Raw genomic sequence first — 9,345 nt, forward strand, 5'->3', positions numbered from 1 at the left:
ATGCGCGTTCTTTTCCAATAAAATGTTTCTAGTTACTAGGGTTGTGGGTTTTTCTTTCAGTTTGTACTTTTATTTTGTCTAGCTTTATGGGAAAAGTTGTCTTTATATAATGCTGCCTGTCAAATAAACATTTGTTTCTGGTGTGCTATAAATCTAGATCTGGCATTTAGACTTATTCACACAAAATAATCTCATAAATTAAAGTTAAACATAGGTACTATACCTAGGAATCTGTCCAAATCTAGGAAGAGTTGTGTGGAAAGGAGTGACTTGCAGCAATGTACCCTAGTAATCGGGGACGCCAGTGCTGTCACGCTTCCTGCCACAGAACTGAGACTGTAACAAACATGGGAGCACTGTGAAATCTGGCTCTGGTTAGGACTCCTGAGATAGGTGTGCTTGATAGGCTGAGAAAATTCTCAAAATGTACTGTTACAGAATTATTTCTTTATTAGGCAAGAAAAAATGGGGATTTATTTCAGATTTTCTTACAGAAATTTTTGCTTTGCATTCTGAATGGGAATTGTGACTTTCGGTGAGCTTTAACATTGGACCTTTAATGGAGGATGTGTTGCAGGTACTTTAGAAAGTATGCCATTTATCCCAGTAGATGGTCTGTTTAATATTTCTGTGATTATTCTTGGTTAGGGGCTTTAGTTATGATAAACTTCTGAAGTTTTTTTGAAAATACTTTCCTAACAAGTCAAAAGCTGATACTCATACTTTAATTTGCACCCTCTGAGGTTTCGAACTAAAATAATTAAAAGCTTTTAAAGCCTTTCCTTCCCATTCATCTAGTAATCCATTTCTGTTCAATGACTCCAGATTACTTTGAATTTCTTCCTTATATAACACAGTTGTACTAATCACAGCTGACATCTCACACTTGCACATGTGTGTGTAGTTTAATGATTTAACTCTTCTGGCTAAAGTGTTCAAAAGAAACCATGTTGGTGCTCGAGCTGTATAGGTCGATAGATAACATTTCTGTGTTTCTTTCCTCAAAGTAATTTGTGAACGTTTATATTGTCTTTCCAGTACTCACTCAGTATTCCTGATGTAGAATTTAGAAAAACTATGACAGATGAAATAAATAATTGCTCCAAAATTTCTTTTAAATTTTACTTGGTACAGATTAAAATGTTAATCTTGTCTTACTCTTAGAGAATTAGATAAAAAGCTCTGCCTATTAAACCTTTTGGAATAAAGACTTTGGTTTTAAGCTTGTCTGGAAAGCATGTTATCACTATTTGTGAGTAAAACAATGCCCTTTGCTAACGGCTATAACCTAGAATAAGTAATACTTTAAGTGCCATCTGCTGAATAATGAGTACTTGTGCCTTTTACTACAAAGGAGTGTTTTTATACAGAATGGTGGTTGATAGATCTTAAAATTATTTGTGACTACACACAGTATGCTTAGAAAGCAAATTATTAGGCTTTGCCCGTTGTTAAAGGTAATTGCCTGTTGAACAAGGATAACACTTGAGCTTTAAAGTGGACAAGCTGCTATGGATTTGGAGAAGGCTGAGGTACTCAATGACTTTTTTGTCTCAGTCTTCACCAGCAAGTGCTCAAGCCACACCACCCAAGTCACAGAAGGCAAAGGCAGGGGCTGGGGGAATGAAGAACTGCCCACTGTAGAAGATGAGGTTCGAGACCATCTAAGGAACCTGAAGGTGCACAAGTCCATGGGACCTGATGAGATGGGTCCATGGGTCCTGAGGGAACTGGTGGATGAAGTTGCTAAGCCACTATCCGTCATATTTGAGAAGCTGTGGCAGTCCAGTGAAGTTCCCACTGACTGAAAAAGGGGAAACATAACCCCCATTTTTAAAAAAGGGGAAAAAAGGCCAGTCTTACCTCTGTGCCCAGCGTGATCATGGAGCAGATCGTCCTGGAAACTAAGCTAAGGCACATGGAAAATAAGGAGGTGATATAGTGGCAGCCAACATGGCTTCACTAAGGCACATCTTGTCTGACAAATTTGGTGGCCACCTGCAACGGGGTTACAGTGTTGGTGGATAAGGGAAGAGCAACTGACGTCATCTGCCTGGACTTGTGCAAAGCATTTGACACTGTCCTGCACAGCATCCTTGTCTCTAAATTGGAGAGAGGTGGATTTGACAGATGGACCACTCAGTGGATAAGGAATTGGCTGGGTGGTTGCACTAAAAGAGTTGTGGTCAACAGCTCGATATCCAAGTGGAGACCAGTGATGAGTGCTGTTCCTCAGGGGTTGGTATTGGCACCAGTGCTGTTTAACACCTTTGTCAGCAACATGGGCAGTGGGATTGAGTGCACCCTCAGCAAGTTTGCCAACAACACCAAGTTGTGTGGTGCAGTTGACACGCTGGAGGGAAGGGATGCCATCTAGAGGGACCCTAACAGGATTGAGGTGGGCCTATGGCAAGCCTCATGAAGTTCAACAAGGCCAAGTGCAAAGTCCTGCACATGGGTCAGGGCAATTCCAAGCACAAACACAGGCTGGGCAGAGAATGGATTGAGAGCAGCCCTGAGGAGAAGGACTTGGGGATGTTGGTTGATAAGAAGCTCAACGTGACCCAGCAATGTGCACTTGCAGCCCAGAAAGCCAACCATATCCTGGGCTGCATCGGAAAAAAGGCCAGTCTTACCTCTGTGCCCAGCGTGATCATGGAGCAGATCGTCCTGGAAACTAAGCTAAGGCACATGGAAAATAAGGAGGTGATATAGTGGCAGCCAACATGGCTTCACTAAGGCACATCTTGTCTGACAAATTTGGTGGCCACCTGCAACGGGGTTACAGTGTTGGTGGATAAGGGAAGAGCAACTGACGTCATCTGCCTGGACTTGTGCAAAGCATTTGACACTGTCCTGCACAGCATCCTTGTCTCTAAATTGGAGAGAGGTGGATTTGACAGATGGACCACTCAGTGGATAAGGAATTGGCTGGGTGGTTGCACTAAAAGAGTTGTGGTCAACAGCTTGATATCCAAGTGGAGACCAGTGATGAGTGCTGTTCCTCAGGGGTTGGTATTGGCACCAGTGCTGTTTAACACCTTTGTCAGCAACATGGGCAGTGGGATTGAGTGCACCCTCAGCAAGTTTGCCAACAACACCAAGTTGTGTGGTGCAGTTGACACGCTGGAGGGAAGGGATGCCATCTAGAGGGACCCTAACAGGATTGAGGTGGGCCTATGGCAAGCCTCATGAAGTTCAACAAGGCCAAGTGCAAAGTCCTGCACATGGGTCAGGGCAATTCCAAGCACAAACACAGGCTGGGCAGAGAATGGATTGAGAGCAGCCCTGAGGAGAAGGACTTGGGGATGTTGGTTGATAAGAAGCTCAACGTGACCCAGCAATGTGCACTTGCAGCCCAGAAAGCCAACCATATCCTGGGCTGCATCAAAAGAAGCGTGGCCAGCAGGTCGAGGGAGGGGATTCTCCCCCTCTATTCTCATGAGACCCCACCTGGAGTACTGCATGCAGCTCTGGGGACCCCAACATAAGAAGGACATGGACCTGTGGAGGAGGGCCACAAAGGGGATCAGAGGGCTGGAGCACCTCCCCTATGAGGCTGAGAGAGTTGGGGTTCAGCCTGGAGAAAAGAGGGCTCCAGGGAGACCTTATAGCAGCCCTGAAGGAGATCTGCAAGAAAGCTGGAGAGGGACTTTTTACAAGGATAGTGGCAGCCAACATGGCTTCACTAAGGCACATCTTGTCTGACAAATTTGGTGGCCACCTGCAACGGGGTTACAGTGTTGGTGGATAAGGGAAGAGCAACTGACGTCATCTGCCTGGACTTGTGCAAAGCATTTGACACTGTCCTGCACAGCATCCTTGTCTCTAAATTGGAGAGAGGTGGATTTGACAGATGGACCACTCAGTGGATAAGGAATTGGCTGGGTGGTTGCACTAAAAGAGTTGTGGTCAACAGCTCGATATCCAAGTGGAGACCAGTGATGAGTGCTGTTCTTCAGGGGTTGGTATTGGCACCAGTGCTGTTTAACACCTTGTCAGCAACATGGGCAGTGGGATTGAGTGCACCCTCAGCAAGTTTGCCAACAACACCAAGTTGTGTGGTGCAGTTGACACGCTGGAGGGAAGGGATGCCATCTAGAGGGACCCTAACAGGATTGAGGTGGGCCTATGGCAAGCCTCATGAAGTTCAACAAGGCCAAGTGCAAAGTCCTGCACATGGGTCAGGGCAATTCCAAGCACAAACACAGGCTGGGCAGAGAATGGATTGAGAGCAGCCCTGAGGAGAAGGACTTGGGGATGTTGGTTGATAAGAAGCTCAACGTGACCCAGCAATGTGCACTTGCAGCCCAGAAAGCCAACCATATCCTGGGCTGCATCAAAAGAAGCGTGGCCAGCAGGTCGAGGGAGGGGATTCTCCCCCTCTATTCTCATGAGACCCCACCTGGAGTACTGCATGCAGCTCTGGGGACCCCAACATAAGAAGGACATGGACCTGTGGAGGAGGGCCACAAAGGGGATCAGAGGGCTGGAGCACCTCCCCTATGAGGCTGAGAGAGTTGGGGTTCAGCCTGGAGAAAAGAGGGCTCCAGGGAGACCTTATAGCAGCCCTGAAGGAGATCTGCAAGAAAGCTGGAGAGGGACTTTTTACAAGGGCATATAGGGATAGGACAAGGGGTGGTGGCTTTAAACTGAAAGAGGGTAGATTTAGGTTAGATGTAAGGAAGACATTCTTTACTGTGAGGGTGGTGAGGCACTGGAACAGGTTGGCCAGTGAAGTTGTGGGTGCCCCATCCCTGGAAGTGTTCAAGGCCAGGTTGGATGGGGCTTTGAGCAACCTGGTCTAGTGGAAGGTGTCCCTGCCCATGGCAAGGGGGGTTGGAACTGGGTGATCTTTAAGGTCCCTTCCAACCCAAACCATTCTATGATTCTTTGATTCTAACAGTTTAATCTTTTATAAACATCCAGGTCCTGTTACACTGTACCTTGCTTCACAGCTAGATTGGTCTCTGTTGTCTTTATGTCCTCTTGTCCTCCAGGGTGCGACGTCTGTAAATGCTCTGCATCACTTGTCAATGTGTTATTTTGACGTCACTTAGTAGTGAGTATGTTTATCACTCTCGTAAGCAAGTCCCTCCTGCCCCATACTTTTGCAGGTACTCTTTCAGAAATCTTGTCTTTAACTCTCTTTTCCTGAGCTTGCATGCATTTCTATGTCTGCCTTCTTTCAGAACTGCTAGAAACAAATTTGTGTCCTCCAAGTTGGCCCTACTGCCGAGTCAAGCTGCTTTGATAGAAATGTTTGAAGAAAGGGAAGTAATTGCAGGAGCTGTGATGGTTCTGTTACTTGTCTGACTGTGAGAAAATTCTGTAAATGATACCTGCATCCAGTTGCAGAAATAACTGTAGTTCTTTATAAAATAATGCACTATTATTTATTATAATTTAATTACTACTGGATAATATAGGAGTCACCCAAGATTGCTCACACACTCTCAAAAAAAAAGTACTGGAAGTGCCTGTGACACTTACGATGTAATGCAGATTGGACTGCATTGCATATATGCGGAAGGTGGATTAGCCGGTTGAGAACGGAATGTCTTGGGGATTGTCCGTTTAGATCACGCGTGGGAGGCTTTCGTAGCATTACCCGAGCGCTTGCTGTCCTCGCTCTCCATCCTAGCTGCTGCTGCCGGCAGGGGAGCTCCTCCCGGCACGGGGCACTGAGCCTGGCATGAGCCCTGGAGGAGCTTTCTGGGGTGAGCTAGCTCTGCAATACTGTCAACATGAAAGCTAGCTGTGTCTAGATTACTTGGGTAATTATTATGACTAGAGGTAAACGTCATGGTTAGCTATTAATTATAATATTGGCCATGTCTGTACAAAATGTTTCTAGTATAGAAACTACTCTCATAACCTGGTGCGTATTTGTAATTTATATATAAAATTAATCTCATAGTCATTTAATATTTCACTGATTTATTGTTGAAATCATGAGATGAAGTTAGTGACATTTTAGGAAAATAGAAAACAATTATTGTATTTAAACAATTCAAATTAACATAGGCTTTTTCTCCAGTATTTTTATGTGTGTGCACACAAACAAGTCAAATCCACTGTGAAACTACAGAGCTTAAACAGGCAGACGTTTATACACTAACATAATAGAACTGTCACCATTTATTAACCAAATAGTACTGATGCAGTGGTAATAAGTAAAAATAGAAAAGTACAAGCCAAGGGGAGTAGAAAAGAAATTCAATTTTTCCATGTGTGTCACATTTGGAAATACTGAATCCATGTGAGTTCAGCCACTGTCGCACTTGCATTCAGCTTTTAGAAGATCTTCTTTGCTTCTGTTGGCTCTTCTCTGTTTCCCTCCTGAGTTACAATACCGTGAACTATAAACTCCAATGCAGATGGGTGTACAAAGAAGTAAAAATAATCAAGTGCTTAGAATTCTGGATGTGTGTAATTACAGTTTAATCTTACTGTAATGCACCCTCAGGAACACTGAGTAAATGCTCTTTATATAGGGGTGGTTTGTTATAACAGGGTCTGAAGTTCGTTGTTATAATAATGAAAGTGCCTCACTGATATATTGATAGACTGACAGATAATCTTCTATTCAGATTACTTCATATTAATTAACATTTACGTAGCATTCTAAAATTAAAAGAATACAAAATAGGGTGGGGTGGCAACACAAGCAGATTTTTGCATACATCTTGCTGGCATTAGAGCAGCAAGCAAAATGATTGTTTTCTCCAAGTCAGCCTGGTGTAAAGGATCATATTGATAGGCCTAACGATTGAGTTATTAGCTATTGCTATTACAAGCAGAGTTATGGTTTATAGCAGCCTTTCTAAAAATCAGTTTAGTCTGGATCTTCCTGAGAAGCCTTGTCTGCTGACAGTTTGCTGTCTGTGGTTCAGCTGGTTTAGAAAACAAACAAAAATTCAGTACTTAAACGATGAAATGATAGATAATCTGATTATGCCAGAATACTGGTGAGGCTGAAACACTAAATGTATAATGTTGTTGCAACCATCTGGAATATTTCATTGTAAAACGATCATTGTATATCATTAGCACACTACTTGATAGATGTTGAGCGGCTGAATTTGTGAAGCGCTTTTGTGCAGTGCTTGGAGATCCTTGGAGCATTTTTTTTAAGGTTCCTTTAGGTCTGACAGACATCACAGTGTGTTTTACTTTTTCATTGTAAATACTATAATGGTGCCAGCAATGGAGTATTTACTGCTTTTCATATGTGTGAGAATACTAAACATATGTATTTTTAAAGGAAATACCAGAAGAATGTGAAACTAGCTTGTAACAATAATTTGTAGGTTTGTGTCCATTGTTTTCAAGAATATGTAAATTGTTACATTATAGAACTCGCTTTGAACGCTGCTACATAATTAGCTGCACTAAACATCAGTATTCAATTTGGAAAATCTGTAGCCAAGTGTTTTATTAGAATTTCGTGGAAAAGGAGAATGTGAACAAAACTGTAGAGCAAATAATCCGAAATGCAGTTAAAAATAATGAAAACCAAGCACCAGCCACATAAACACACCAGATGAAGACACAGCAAATGAAGATCGTAAAAAATGAACTGGAATAAAAACACGTAAGGCCAATCCTCAGCTGAAGTCAATAGGGACATCTGCAGCGGGAGTGATGGAACCTTGGTCATTTGCATTAGCTGAGGGTCTGGTCTGTGAAATTTATTATCAGGCTCATTGCTTAGGAGCAAATGACAGTAACAGTAAAGGGGTTTTGGTCAACTGGTTGCAGAGGGCTCCTGCAGGGATTTGGTGTTCTGTCAAATATCCTCCTGCAAATCCAGTCAAGTTGATCTAAAATAGCCCCTATGTGCTCCACCCTGCTATGGGGCTGGCGTGCTAAGACACGACTCCGTACTTAAACTGCTGCAGTTCACAGTCCATGTGTTAGGAAAGTCCTGTGCTGTGTGAGTTGATCTGATATGGTTCCCACTGGTGGGTCTGAGGCTGGAGCACACATCCAGCTTTGCTGACTCTCCTGTAAGGTTGGGAAACCTGAGTGGAGAGGCAGGACGCGTAGCTGGCTGCATCTTGGAACTGCTGCAGTTCTGTTTGCCAGGGAGGTTCTTCAAGCAGTCAATGTGATTGATCATTAAACCCCAAAATACTAGGAAAATCAAGGGAACAGTTAGTGGAGTTACAATTACTAGCATATGTCATGTACTTACCTGTACAAATCCATGCATTTGCATCTCCTTGCTTTGGCTTGCTAGGTACACCAGCTCTGATACTACTCTTTTCCACTGTGTATCGCCATTGCCTTTTTTAGTGCTCTGAGTTCCAAGCAGTTTCAAGATCCGGTATGAAACCCACTTTTACTTGCATCTCAGCACCATTCTTCCTAATATATATAAACCCCGAAGTGCTTGAATTGTTTGCTCAGCCAACTCCATCAGCCCATCTGTTTTTATCACTTATTGCTCTCACTTTCATGTGTGTCAGTTCCCTCACGCATCTTCTTAAAAACATACTCAGCTGTGCAAGAGATCTTCTTCCCTCGCCTCTTTCAAGACTTCTTTTAAGCACGCACACAGAAAAATACAAATCCTAATCAACTTCATAAAGTACTGCAAGAGAAAACAATAACTCTGCCCTGACAGGTTCTTGTATGGGATCTCTGGTCATCCGGTGCTTTGAGAACTTTAGTTTGTGTTTTATCCTCCTGAAACAGGGGTGGAAGAGGCTGGTGTGTGTCCGAGACGTTGCTGAATATGGTCAAGAGGGGAGCAAACACTAATAGTAATAACGTTATCGTTAGAGCATGTCCAAATTCCATACAGTCAGCTCATTTTCCTCATGGGGAGTGTCTAGCTTCCTGTGCTGTCAGTCAGTCAGCATGCCAGCCTTATGGGAAAATGGTGCTAAAAAACGTAGGGGAAAATGGAAGAGGGCTGAGACATCCCGTAATCCAAGGTCCTCTGCCCAAGACGGGAGCACGTTTGAGTGTTGGTGTTTACAAAAGGCCCGGCAAGGCACTGTTCAAAAGAAAAGGGGAGTGATAGTGTGGGTTCGTATGGTGAGGCAAGGAACTGGGGAGGATTTCAGCCTGCTTTCTACATCACAGTTTCACATCTTTTTGCCAGGATTATCTGGAAGGTGTCTAGAAAGCTAGCAGAAGGGAGCTCATTCTCGAGGAACAGTACCTGCCTGAAGAAGCAACAAGGTCAGTGGTGGGTGCAGCAGAACGGGCTTGGAGCAGGCTTTGATTAACAAAGGATCAAAGAGCAAATTACACGTCTTCAGTAATAGAAAAACTATGAGAGGGTAGGGTGGAAAAAGGGAGGAGGCAATACGAGAAAGATGATGATTAGGG

Source organism: Egretta garzetta, unplaced genomic scaffold, assembly GCF_000687185.1.
Source record: "Egretta garzetta isolate BGI_Z169 unplaced genomic scaffold, ASM68718v1 scaffold188, whole genome shotgun sequence".
NCBI classification, from domain to species: domain Eukaryota; kingdom Metazoa; phylum Chordata; class Aves; order Pelecaniformes; family Ardeidae; genus Egretta; species Egretta garzetta.